Raw genomic sequence first — 14,921 nt, forward strand, 5'->3', positions numbered from 1 at the left:
TCTTTAAGATGTCTGGTTCTTGGTATGTATGCAAAATAATGCTGTGTATGATGAGGATAGCATATTCCAGTGGTGCAGAACTACATCGACGCATCCTGCTGAAACCCAACGCTCAGAATCCTTTAGTTTGTCTCAGAGCTGAAGCGTTTCAGCAGGACCCGTGGTGAGAGAGAAAGCAGAGACTTCATAACTCTGCCAGTAGAGACGTCTTTGTCATCTCTGTAATGGACAATTGTCCCTCTGGAACCAATTTACTGTTCCGGACCCTTCCAGTGGCCACAGCGGCTCCTGCGTCTCTTTACAGGTGTGTTAAGCATCTTTCAGACGCCCCAGCGGACCTTTATTACCACAGAACGGCAGCTGTAAACCTGAAAACTGCATCTGTGAGATTCACCTGCTATTACTCTTGAAGAGGAGAAAAGTTACCAAAAACAAGAGGTGGGAGTGAATTTCTTCCTGGTAATTGGCATCAAGGACCGACAGATTTCTGTTAGCCGTCTCTGCATGCGGCGTCACGCGTGGGTCGACAGGTCTGCGTGTGTAAACAGCGAGCGGCTTGTGTTCACGCTGTTTGAGTAAATGTCAGACGAGGCTTCTGCATCCACTCATTAACCTCAGCGGTCGATGTGTAACACAGTAGCCTTCTCACTCATTCATCTGCTGTGAGTGTGTTAGCTGCGTCTGCGGGACGCTTGACCTCGTGTGTAACACTCGCTCAGGTCACTGTGAAGATGATGAGGGTGTTAAAACATACTCTTGATCTGTGATGTTTCTGCTTTGGATCACAGCATGTAATGAGTGCTCAGTGAGAGTGTGAGCTCGCTCGAGGACACAAGGAGTCGAGGTGTGTGACCCGAGGATCAGAAACGTCCCTCCAATAGTTGATATTTGACAAAAAGTGTTAATAACTATATTTTTATGCAGGTTTGCCTCACCCTTCTATCAGCTCTCGTCAGTGTCATAGCGTTTACATTGACCAATCAGTTTGAAGTCAAGTCAAGTCACCTTTATTTATATAGGGCTTTTAACAATACAGACTGTAACAACGCTACTGAACCGTTTTAAATAGGAAAATAGTGTGTCAGTAAAGCAAAAGGGCAGTTCATCATTGAATTCAGTGATGTGATCTCTGTTCAGTTTAAATAGTGTCTGTGCATTTATTTGCAATCAAGTCAATGATATCGCTGTAGATGAAGTGACCCCAACTAAGCAAGCCAGAGGCGACAGCGGCAAGGAACCGAAACTCCATCGGTGACAGAATGGAGAAAAAAACCTTGGGAGAAACCAGGCTCAGTTGGGGGTCAGTTCTCCTCTGACCAGACGAAACCAGTAGTTCAATTCCAGACTGCAGCAAAGTCAGATTGTGCAGAAGAATCATCTGTTTCCTGTGGTCTTGTCCTGGTGCTCCTCTGAGACAAGGTCTTTACAGGGGATCTGTATCTGGGCTCTAGTTGTCCTGGTCTCCGCTGTCTTTCAGGGCAGTAGAGGTCCTTTCTAGGTGCTGATCCACCATCTGGTCTGGATACATACTGGATCCGGGTGACTGCAGTGACCCTCTGATCTGGACACAGACTGGATCTGGTGGCATCAGTGACCTCGGAACAAGAGAGAAACAGACTAATATTAGCGTAGATGCCATTCTTCTAATGATGTAGAAAGTACATCAGGTGTTATGTGAAGTGTTTCCGGTTCCGGTTTACCTAATTAATGCAGCCTAAAAATCCTTTAACTGATTTGGATATTAAAAGCATATTAGTATGTTATGTGTAAGCCAGGTTAAAGAGATGGGTCTTTAATCTAGATTTAAACTGCAAGAGTGTGTCTGCCTCCCGAACAATGTTAGGTAGGTTATTCCAGAGTTTAGGCGCCAAATAGGAAAAGGATCTGCCGCCCGCAGTTGATTTTGATATTCTAGGTATTATCAAATTGCCTGAGTTTTGAGAACGTAGCGGACGTAGAGGAGTATAATGTAAAAGGAGCTCATTCAAATACTGAGGTGCTAAACCATTCAGGGCTTTATAAGTAATAAGCAATATTTTAAAATCTATACGATGTTTGATAGGGAGCCAGTGCAGTGTGGACAGGACCGGGCTAATATGGTCATACTTCCTGGTTCTAGTAAGAACTCTTGCTCCTGCATTTTGGACTAGCTGTAGTTTGTTTACTAAGCGTGCAGAACAACCACCCAATAAAGCATTACAATAATCTAACCTTGAGGTCACAAATGCATGGATTAACATTTCTGCATTTGACATTGAGAGCATAGGCCGTAATTTAGATATATTTTTGAGATGGAAAAATGCAGTTTTACAAATGCTAGAAATGCAGCCTCACTAACAGCACAGTCATCATTAATGATAATATCTCTAATTTCCACTAATCCCCATCAGTGCTAATGTTACTGTGAATGCTGACACTGATGCTCATACACTCAAACCGAGAATCTGTAAAAGAGCTGTAAATCTGTTCTCTTACGGTCTCATGTTCGCTTCTGTTGCTCTTCAATTGTCTGTTATTGGGTGTTTTTATTAACCAGCACGAGTCTCAGTGAAACACAGTGTGTGTGTTTGTACATTAATGAGAACTGAACATAATGAAGATCTACTGACCAGCTTCACTCTCATAACACTGATCACCATAAACACTTATAAACATGGTGGGGGGGGGATTTCTCTCTTCTGGTCATTGTATCCCTGCCTCTGCTGAATTATTTTTCTCCCCAGTGGGGATAAATTTATCCCCCACTCAAAGTGACCAGTGCTACTACACTAGTGGCGAGACGGATCACAAAACATATCTCAGATCCGTGGTTTGATTAAAGTCAATTTTATTTTAAAATGCGCTACTTTGGATGAAGTTAATTGAGGCTAAAGCAAAGGTTTTTTGATTACTCACTCACTCTTGAGCGTCGGCCGCGAGTGATTTCAAGTCGATGTAGAGGTCCTGCGGCACGAATGAAGCATTTAGCGCCGCGCGGGCGCGTCCAGTTCACGCAAATGAGGCGAGTTGACTAGCACAGATAATGCATCTGTCTTTTCTATTATTTCAGTGATTTAATTCTTGCGTGTTTTTTCATTGTGCATGATCACAGTTCATATGTGTGGGGAAAGATAAGCTATTAGAGTAAAAATGTTGCATTAGGCTGCTTCATGAGTTAACAAGAACAAAGATTTTACAATTCCTGCAAATGCAGTGATGTTCATGTTCTCATGATTTATTTTTATGAATTAAAATGTTTCAAAAACATCCTCCCCTGTTTTTTTTTCACAAATCGCACCCTGCTAAGTGCTAATAAATCATACAGAATGATTTTATTTTTGTTGAGAAAGTAAAAATGCACAAAGTTTCCTGTGAGGGTTACGTGTGTGTGTGTGTGTGTGTGTGTGTGTGTGTGTGTGAGTGTGTGTGTGTGTGTGTGTGTGTGTGTGTGTGTGTGCGTGTGTGTGTGTGAGTGAGTGAGTGTGTGTGTGTGTGTGTGTGTGTGTGTGTGTGTGTGTGTGTGTGTGTGTGTGTGTGTGTGTGTGTGTGTGTGTGTGCGTGTGTGTGTGTATGAGTAAGTGTGTGTGTGTGTTTGTGTGTGTTTGTGTGTGAGTGTGTGAGTGTGTGTGTGTGTGTCATTGCTCTGATTAAAGCTCATGTCTAGTATCAGCTGGACGCTCCTGTCTCTGAAGTTCATGTCACACATAAATGTGATCGCAGCTCTTCTGTCTCGTTTTATTGCTGTATGAAACTTACCACACAGATGGAGAATCACTGCCTTCGTCTAGAGACTGATGATATTAATAAACCCTTGAGAATAATCACACACACACCTACCTGTGAGTTTCTGAGTGTGTGTGTGTGTTTATGAGTGTGTGTGTGTGTGTGTGTGTGTGTTTACGAGTGTGAGTGTGTGTGTGGTGAAAATGGAAATAGTGTGTAACTGTAGTAACTGTTCATTTCGATAAGGCAGGCCTAACCAGGACAGAATAAAGGTTTGTATAGCCGACCGCCAGCAGCACTGCCGGGATCTGAGTGTGTGTGTGTGTGTGTGTGTGTGTGTGTGTGCGTGTGATTCTGTCTGTAGAGGAAAAGCTGAAGTAATCCTATTTGTCAAGATCACAGGTATGAAGTGAGCTGCCACCTGGCCTGAAGAGAACCGTGTGTGTGTGTGTGTGTGTGTGTGTGTGTGTGTGTATGTGTGTGTGTGTGTGTGTGTGTGTGTGTGTGTGGTTGTGTGTGTCTATAGAGATGAGGACAGCATCTCGTTCATGTCATTCAGAGCAAAAGCTGTTTCTCTGTTAATTAAGAGCATCACATGAGCAGTCAGTGAAAGCAGGTCTGTGATATTGGTATGAATGTGTGAGTTATTGTGAGTTATTGTGAGTTATTGTGAGTTATTGTGAGGTGTGAGTGGCCCGTTACTTTGATTAAAGAGGCAGACGGGTGAGCGTTCACTTCATCCAGTTCAGCGTTTCCTCTAATTAACGTCAGGCATCTGGAACCGCGGCGCTTCTCCGAGGCCTCCAGAGCCACTGCTGGAGCTTTTAACACACGTCTGAAGCGTGTTGTGTAAACTACTTAAGATGGAGGACAGATGGAATTCATTAATTCAGAATTTGCAAATGAAGCTGCATAAAAGTTGCAGCCAATTATTTCCACTCAGAGACTTTCTCTGTCACGCTCTTCTGAGGAGGAGGCAGTAAAACGCACACACACACACACATACACACACACACACACACGTGCACGCTTCAGGATCTGTGTGAGGACTCACCTTCATGTCTGTACTGCAGGCAGGAAAGTTCTTCAAACTCTGAATCTAGGCTGAAAAGCCTCCAGCTGAAGCACACATCAGTCACATGAGCAATCACATGTGAAATAACAGTATTTACACACAAGAATCACCGTGATCACTGACTTCTCCTGCTGCTTTAGTGTCACCTGTCTGAAATTCACACATATGAAGTGATTTATTTACTGACAGATTTGAAGTAAATACCTCACATTCATGAGTTTTCTTTGCTTCTGTGTTCCAGCTAACAGGGAACGTTCCCACAACTTAAACTGATGTTTTCTAATGTTATGTAAAAGTTAAAGGGATCATATGATGTTGCTAAAAAGAACATTATTTGGTGTAATGCAATGTTTATGCAGTTTAAGGTTTAAAAAACATTATTTTCCACATACTGTACATTATTGTTGCTGCTCTATGCCTTGCCTTCCTGAAACGCATCAATTTTTACAAATCTCATCGCTCTGAAACCGAGGTGTGCTCTGATTGGTCATCTATCCAGTGTGTTGTGATTGGCCGAATACTCAAGCGTGTGACAGAAATGTTACGCCCCTCACCGTACTGTGATGTGTGTCCAAAAATATCTCTTTGGATTAAAAACTTTAGTCTTTGCAAATTTACAGATCTTCTTTCTGCACCAAGAGCTTGTAACATTTGAAATCGCTTCATATGACCCTTTAAATTAAAACATTCTTAAAATAACATTTACATAACATTATTTTATGAGAGCATATGCATTCTCATCTCATGTTGAAAGAAAATGTTCTGAGAACAATGAAGAGAGTTTTTACGCTGATGATTTCTCAGAGCATCCTTATGATGTTATTGATATTTGCTGAATGATAATGTTGAAGGGACAGCGCCTCAGATGTTTGGTTCCCTACTTTCTTCAGAATATCTACATTTGTGTTGAACAGAAGAAAGAAACTCATGCAGGTTTGGATTGACATGAGGCTGAGTAAATGGATGACAGCATTTTCATTTTTAGGTGAAATATGGCTTAATCGATCTTAGAGTATGGCAAATAAGCATTCAAAAAATGTGATATTGTGAGTAAAAAAAGGTTAGTAAATTGTTTAACTAACTATTTAAATAATGTTCTAATCATGACAAAAAATCTAGACACTTTACTGTCTTCGAAGCATTGAAGATTAATGCTCCCGCAAGGTTTTCACAACATACGTATGTAGGCTGGTGTTTGATGGGTGTTTTTGACCCCACAGGTCAAAGGTCAAGGTCACACCAGAGTCTGAGATGAGTCTGAACCTGCCGGAGATCGTCTCAGATCATCTCTCATGCTTTTAATTGGGGCTAAATGCGTATAGGAATGATTCTGTGGTGTTTGTTGTGTGTGCAGGTGGATATGAATAAAGCATGAGATGAGTGTGAGTTTGACAGGAGCAAAAGCTGCAGATAAAGTAGAGATGGCATCCTTTATGAGCGCTGGATACCAGCATATTTCACTGACACTTCGTCTCACAGCAGATATTCTTCATGAAGTGCTCTGTATAGAAGAGGACTCAAACATTCCTCGCTCACATGAGCTGATGAGTCCAAATGTTAATGCATTCAGACTCCGGTTCGAATCTGAAGAGATCGGCATCTCAATGAGACAAACTCACAGCCTTGAGATTCCAGCCATATTTAAGCGAGTCGTTCACTATCTCCACTAATCTGCTTTTATCTGGTGAATATGTCCACCAGCTGTCTGTGAGATCCACGCGTGTCTCTGATCATAACCCCTGATCCCGTACCCAGCTTTATATCTTCTCTTATCTCTCTGTAATCTCTTCACAATTAAGCGATTGTCAGTCAGAACCCAGCGTTTCTCAAGTACATAATTGAGGAAAGTAAAGCGCTAAGCTCCTCCATTAGCCTCGCTGCAGCCAGCGGCCTGTGAAATAGGCTCCACTTCACAGCGTGGAGACGCACACATCCATCTGTCCTCCGAGGGATCCGTGTGCTTCACTCGTGTCTCCAGTCGTGGCGGTCGAACATCTGGCCCGACTCGAGCTCATTCACGTCGTTCCGCTCCGAGCGCTTCCTGCAGCTTTACACGCGTGAACACCACCCGATCGTACAGAAGCACGTCCAGGAGCAGCTCTGGGACGTGATTGAGCATTTACACACTCATATTGTTCACCTGAAAATGCCTCATTGTTGGCCGTCTGTATGGATTGGCGCTGAACGTTGTGTTTCCATGGCAACAACATGATTTGAGCATTCAGTGCAGATTAATGCAGTGCAGCAGCGATCAGTGCCGCTGGTTACCAGAGCGTCTGCCTCTCTCCGAAACCAGGCTCTTCACTGATCCCACCGCTTCTCTGTCCTCAATCAGACTCATGAGCTTCCTCTGAGCCGACAGCGGCTTGTGTTTAATTACAGTGATCAGATGAACTGAGCGCACGTGTGTGTGTGTGCACTTGGATGGGTGAAATGCAGAGCACAAATTCAGAGTATGGGACGCCACATTTGGCCACACGTCACTCACTTAAAAAAAAGAGGGGTTTTAAAACATTTAGAGAACTGGATGTTTTGAACGTTCAGAGGACATTCAGAAATAAGATTTTCAGAACAATGGAATGTTAGGAAAACACTCTTAGAGATTTTTTACCTGAGTTCTTCCTTTCTGGGATCTGTGCCAAAAAAAAACTTTTGGAAGCTTTATTGTTTTGTGTAAAACTTGATTTATGCATATTTTTAAGTCAGTTGTCATAATATTTCACTATATTAAGTGAGAACATTTGGCCCTCACAAGAACAGCTAAACAAGTATACACACACACACACGCACTCGAGTTTCTGTAAGTGTTGTGTAAAGCAGTGTGATGCTGCTGGTGTGAATGTGTCATGTGATCATCTACGGTCCAATCAGAGCCGTGATGACACTCAGATCAGCTGCTGTGATTCTCATCCTGAAGAGAGAAAAACACACACTGATTCTCTGGTGATGCAGAGGAACTGATCAATCACACACACACACACACAGATGGTGTTTCTTCCATCATCTCCTCTCATGGCCAGCAGACATGTGCTCATGCTAATTCCAGCGGTGTGTGTGTGTGTGTGTGTGTGTGTGTGTCAGATCTCCAGGGCGTCTGTCATTCATTCGGAGTGATAACACCTTCACTAAAGCAGCCGCTCCCACACACACACACACACACACACACACACACATCTGAGCGCCGCACATGAAGTCATTCACCTGCGGCGCAGACAGAAGTGATGCACAGAGAGCTTGGAGGAAATGAAGGCATCCCTCAGCGCAGCTGACAGCGGCACAAACACACTCCGACACGGACTAACCAGATTTACCGCTTAGACGCTCGTCCACCACTCGAGCCGTAATCACTGTGAAAAACAAAAGAGGAGCAGATTCTCGGGCAGAGCGCTGGACAAACCGCAGAAATGCCTGATGGGTAATCGATATCTTCGACTTTTCTCTGTCTGTAGGGCATTGGAGTCGAATGAGTCCACCACAAACCTCAGAGGAAACGGATTCATGTTTGACTGATTCAAGTTAATGATGTAAAGTAAACGAGTTAAAACATTGGTTCACCTTTGACTAGATAAACCAGAGGTGTTTATCTGTGAGACTCTGCTCTTCTGGAGGATCCCTAAAGAACCTTTTTTACAATGGAAAGATAAAGAACCTTTATTAGAAGGCATTTTATATTTATTCAGTATTTTATTTAAATAACCAATAATAGGATTTGTAATAGTTTATGTGTTTCAGGTTATGTTTGTGCAGCAGGCTCTGGTTCCGGCCTGTCGTGTCATCTGTCCATCCGTCCGTCCGTCTGTATGTGTTGATAATTGAGAGTCTGCTAGACAGAAGGAGCTCAGACGTCAGAGAGACAAGAGTGAGGGAAGCGCTCTGTGACGTCAGCATCAGCACATGCTTCAGACGTGCTTCAGGTTCAGTGTTATCGATGAGATCCTGCAGGATGTTCAGTGAAGGATCATCAGAGACACACACACACACACACTCATCTGTTTTTCAGGACACTGAGCTGTGAGGTTCTGCTGATGGAGGGGTTTGTGTAGTATAACAGCAGCTCAGATCTCACACATCTGGAACAAGTGTTTTACTCATCAGCATCATTCATATGTGGCACACTGCTGAACAGATCCTCGTCATAATCCAACCTTCATCATCCTTCAAATTTTATTGTCATTTGAGTTGAACTAGTCACTGCTGAACTCTCAGGTCCAGTGCTCAACAAATACAGATTCATCATCTTACATCATCTTATTGTTGCTAAAAAAACTGCAATATTACCAATTCAAGCTGAATTAATTCTGTTAACAACTTGAGACATTTGGTTCTCAAATCATATTTTGTCGATTTTTATTGAACTGAAGAGTGTGATCAATCTCTTTAATGATCCGAGCTGTAGACCCTCCATTTCCTTATACAATACATACATTACAAGAGACTTTCAACATGGCACAGACATTGATGCCATCAAAAACATTTCAATAAAGAATATTAAGATAATTATTATGCATAAGTAACTTGTGGCCTCAAGATACTAACTGGTGGCCTCAAGATACTAACTTGTATCAAGATACGAACTCGTGGCCTCAAGATACTAACTATGGCCTCAAGATACTAACTGGTGGCCTCAAGATACTAACTGGTGGCCTCAAGATACTAACTGGTGGCCTCAAGATACTAACTTGTATCAAGATACAAACTCGTGGCCTCAAGATACTAACTATGGCCTCAAGATACTAACTCGTGGCCTCAAGATACTAACTATGGCCTCAAGATACTAACTCGTGGCCTCAAGATACTAACTATGGCCTCAAGATACTAACTGGTGGCCTCAAGATACTAACTGGTGGCCTCAAGATACTAACTTGTATCAAGATACGAACTCGTGGCCTCAAGATACTAACTTGTATCAAGATACGAACTCGTGGCCTCAAGATACTAACTATGGCCTCAAGATAAGTAACTTGTGGCCTCAAGATACTAACTGGTGGCCTCAAGATACTAACTCGTGGCCTCAAGATACTAACTGGTGGCCTCAAGATACTAACTTGTATCAAGATACGAACTCGTGGCCTCAAGATACTAACTATGGCCTCAAGATAAGTAACTTGTGGCCTCAAGATACTAACTGGTGGCCTCAAGATACTAACTCGTGGCCTCAAGATACTAACTGGTGGCCTCAAGATACTAACTCGTGGCCTCAAGATATTAACTATGGCCTCAAGATAAGTAACTTGTGGCCTCAAGATACTAACTGGTGGCCTCAAGATACTAACTCGTGGCCTCAAGATACTAACTCGTGGCCTCAAGATACTAACTATGGCCTCAAGATAAGTAACTTGTGGCCTCAAGATACTAACTGGTGGCCTCAAGATACTAACTCGTGGCCTCAAGATACTAACTATGGCCTCAAGATAAGTAACTTGTGGCCTCAAGATACTAACTGGTGGCCTCAAGATACTAACTCGTGGCCTCAAGATACTAACTGGTGGCCTCAAGATACTAACTTGTATCAAGATACGAACTCGTGGCCTCAAGATACTAACTATGGCCTCAAGATAAGTAACTTGTGGCCTCAAGATACTAACTGGTGGCCTCAAGATACTAACTCGTGGCCTCAAGATACTAACTGGTGGCCTCAAGATACTAACTCGTGGCCTCAAGATACTAACTCGTGGCCTCAAGATACTAACTGGTGGCCTCAAGATACTAACTGGTGGCCTCAAGATACTAACTTGTATCAAGATACAAACTCGGGGCCTCAAGATACTAACTATGGCCTCAAGATAAGTAACTTGTGGCCTCAAGATACTAACTCGCGGCCTCAAGATACTAACTTGTATCAAGATACGAACTCGTGGCCTCAAGATACTAACTATGGCCTCAAGATAAGTAACTTGTGGCCTCAAGATACTAACTGGTGGCCTCAAGATACTAACTGGTGGCCTCAAGATACTAACTGGTGGCCTCAAGATACTAACTGGTGGCCTCAAGATACTAACTCGTGGACTCAAGATACTAACTGGTGGCCTCAAGATACTAACTCGTGGCCTCAAGATACTAACTGGTGGCCTCAAGATACTAACTGGTGGCCTCAAGATACTAACTCGTGGACTCAAGATACTAACTGGTGGCCTCAAGATACTAACTCGTGGCCTCAAGATACTAACTCGTGGCCTCAAGATACTAACTTGTGGGCTCAAGATACTAACTCGTGGCCTCAAGATACTAACTGGTGGCCTCAAGATACTAACTTGTGGCCTCAAGATACTAACTCGTGGCCTCAAGATACTAACTGGTGGCCTCAAGATACTAACTTGTGGGCTCAAGATACTAACTCGTGGCCTCAAGATACTAACTCGTGGCCTCAAGATAAGTAACTTGTGGCCTCAAGATACTAACTGGTGGCCTCAAGATACTAACTTGTGGCCTCAAGATAGTGAAGTGACTGACACATGGACCCTTTTGTTATTAAACTGGACCCTGTACTGTAGTGCAATGTAATACTTCACATTCAGTGTAATATAGTTTGCTGCAGTTGTGCTTCTATTTATTTACTTCATATTTTAAAGCATATATTTATACTTTTTACATGTATATAGGCTACTTGTTTATTTACCAACTTCTATTATTAATTATATTCCTTTAAATGTCTTGATGTGCACATCAACTGTGACACAAGAATTGTCCTCGGGGTTATTAATATCAATAAAGATCAATAAACTACGATAAAACGTCAGCAGAGGGTGTTCTAGGCTTAGGTCATGGTACCTCCGTCTGGCTGTATGTATTTTTGTGTATTTCCTAGTATTTCCCAGCCAGTACTTTTGATGTCATGTGCAAAGTATGAATTAATAAGATCTTGCCAGGACTTTGCCAGTTTAAATATACAAAAGTTGGTATTTTGAGGTGTAAACAATCGTCACCTGCATGCCAGATAGTTGTTGTGTGATTGGATGCACACTTGAATGCATTTTGTCAGCGTTTGTTGCCCGCCAGGTATCCATGGTAGTCACGTGACTGCAAAGTATGAATTTTGTGTTTACGTTAATCACAACCACAAAGTTGCCAGGCATCTATGTCATCTGAGAAGATTTACGTTACAAAGATTAACTGAGTGTTGTATTATGTATCATTGCAATTACTTGGTTTTGTTTAACTCAGAAACATATGCTATAAAATATAAAGAAGAATTATAAAGGACTATGGATATGCAGCCATAGTAATGTTGATTTACATTACTGTATTAACATAATTGAATTGATTGTGATGAACAGTACTAGTAAATAAATAGAAGCAGAACTGCAGCAAACTATATTACACTGAATGTTAAAATAGAGAATATTGCACAGAATGTATTACATTGCACTACAGTACAGGGTCCAGTTTAATAATAAAGGGTCCATTTGTCAGACTCTTCACTATCTTGAGGCCACAAGTTAGTATCTTGAGGCCACAACTTACTTATCTTGAGGCCACGGGTTAGTATCTTGAGGCCACAAGTTACTTATCTTGAGGCCACAAGTTAGTATATTGAGGCCACGAGTTACTTATCTTGAGGCCATGAGTTACTTATCTTGAGGCCACGAGTTACTATCTTGAGGCCACAAGTTACTTATCTTGAGGCCACAAGTTAGTATCTTGAGGCCACAGCTTACTTATATTGAGGCCACGAGTTACTTATCTTGAGGCCACGAGTTACTATCTTGAGGCCACAAGTTACTTATCTTGAGGCCACGAGTTAGTATCTTGAGGCCACAACTTACTTATATTGAGGCCACGAGTTACTTATCTTGAGGCCACGAGTTACTATCTTGAGGCCACAAGTTACTTATCTTGAGCCCACGAGTTAGTATCTTGAGGCCACAACTTACTTATATTGAGGCCACGAGTTACTTATCTTGAGGCCACGAGTTACTATCTTGAGGCCACAAGTTACTTATCTTGAGGCCACGAGTTACTTATCTTGAGGCCACGAGTTAGTATCTTGAGGCCACAAGTTACTTATCTTGAGGCCACGAGTTAGTATCTTGAGGCCACAAGTTACTTATCTTGAGGCCACGAGTTAGTATCTTGAGGCCACAACTTACTTATATTGAGGCCACGAGTTACTTATCTTGAGGCCACGAGTTACTATCTTGAGGCCACAAGTTACTTATCTTGAGGCCACGAGTTACTTATCTTGAGGCCACGAGTTAGTATCTTGAGGCCACGAGTTACTTATCTTGAGGCCACGAGTTACTATCTTGAGGCCACAAGTTACTTATCTTGAGGCCACGAGTTAGTATCTTGAGGCCACAACTTACTTATATTGAGGCCACGAGTTACTTATCTTGAGGCCACGAGTTAGTATCTTGAGGCCACAAGTTACTTATCTTGAGGCCACGAGTTAGTATCTTGAGGCCACAAGTTACTTATCTTGAGGCCACGAGTTACTTATCTTGAGGCCACGAGTTAGTATCTTGAGGCCACAACTTACTTATATTGAGGCCACGAGTTACTTATCTTGAGGCCACGAGTTACTATCTTGAGGCCACAAGTTACTTATCTTGAGGCCACGAGTTAGTATCTTGAGGCCACAAGTTACTTATCTTGAGGCCACGAGTTAGTATCTTGAGGCCACAACTTACTTATATTGAGGCCACGAGTTACTTATCTTGAGGCCACGAGTTAGTATCTTGAGGCCACGAGTTACTTATCTTGAGGCCACGAGTTACTATCTTGAGGCCACAAGTTACTTATCTTGAGGCCACGAGTTACTTATCTTGAGGCCACGAGTTACTTATCTTGAGGCCACGAGTTAGTATCTTTTTTTTTTTTTTTGACAAAGTGGGACCAGAAAGGCTCCGTAAGAAATAACATCTTCTGGAATGTTATCAAAAAAAAAGATAAGTATAGCTAGATGCCCTGTTAATGGTTGTTTCTATGTGCCGTTATACGTACGTCATCTGCCATATTAGAAAGGTTAAAGCCACAGTTTTAAACCCCTTCCAAATGATTACCCCCTCGTTTAAGTCACTACCTGATTGGCTAATCCTAACCTTTCCCACACCTTCTCCTGAACCTACCAATACTAGCGGGTTTGATCTGCCGTGGGTCAGGCATAACACTCCACAGCAAGTTACTGAATTCTAGATATATGCATGCATGAATATCTGTACCTTCAGGAGACTCATCCAAGTTCTTCAGGAATTTTAATTTAGGCTGTTTTTACAACCAACTTTTGAACTCATTGATTGTTATTATGAGTGACAACATAGAGATGTGTCTGGAGCAGTTGAATCTGGCGTCTACCTGCAAAACATTCTGAGAACATATAGTTAGCTTTGGGTTTAGACTGCCCTGCTGCAAACACATTTTACCTGCTCAAGATCAAGTAACTGCTCTCTCTATGTCTTAATGAAGGTTTAGTTTGTCAGTAGATCAGCTGTAATCACAGCCGTCTCTTGAGCAGCTGTTCTGGTCTCACTTCAGTCTCCTTTAAAAGAGAAACAGCTTCATCTATGAGCATGAGTCTGCTGAGACACGCGATACCTGAGAGAGCAGCAGAACATCCTGAACCAACACACGCCTGTGTGTGTGTGTGTGTGTGTGTGTGTGTGTGTGAGAGGGAGAGAGACACGGAGCCTGAGCTGATTAAACTCATACTGCAGCTCTGTCTGTCTCTCACTGCCTCAGCAAATCTCCTGTCTGTCTCATTAGTGTCTGACACACTGACTCCCTCAGGCGAGCCCACAGCGAGTGTCCACACACACACACACACACACACATGCTGAGCTGCCCATCAGAGAGACAGAAGGGTGGACAGACAGACAGTCCCTGAAGAGAGAGAGACAGCTGCTGGTTAACAGAGTCTCTCAGCGGTTTAATTGGAGGAAACTCAGTGTGAACGAGTGGAGATCAGCCAGAACCGGTCCATCATGGACAGGAAGTCCTGTGTTTGCAGCTCACAGACTGCCAGCCTGTCGCGCTCTCTCTCTCTCTCTCTCTCTCTCTCTCTCTCTCTCTCTCTCTCTCTCTCTCCCTCCCTCTCTCTCTCTCTCTCTCTCTCTCTCTCTCTGATTATGTGCTTGTGAACGTGAATGAACACTTCATCCAGAGAGCTACAATCAAGGAAGACTACGATCCACACTGAAACACAGATGAG

The 14,921-nt window shown here is 42.7% G+C and overlaps 1 protein-coding gene across 1 annotated transcript in view; it reads right to left on the reverse strand.

Annotated features, from left to right (window-relative positions):
- LOC113058824 (START domain-containing protein 10-like) overlaps nucleotides 1-14,921 on the reverse strand; it is a 122,197-nt gene that overhangs the window by 26,321 nt on the left and 80,955 nt on the right. The gene's annotated exons all lie outside the window — the stretch shown is intronic.

The sequence above is a fragment of the Carassius auratus genome, chromosome 40 (assembly GCF_003368295.1).
Source record: "Carassius auratus strain Wakin chromosome 40, ASM336829v1, whole genome shotgun sequence".
Lineage (NCBI taxonomy): Eukaryota > Metazoa > Chordata > Actinopteri > Cypriniformes > Cyprinidae > Carassius > Carassius auratus.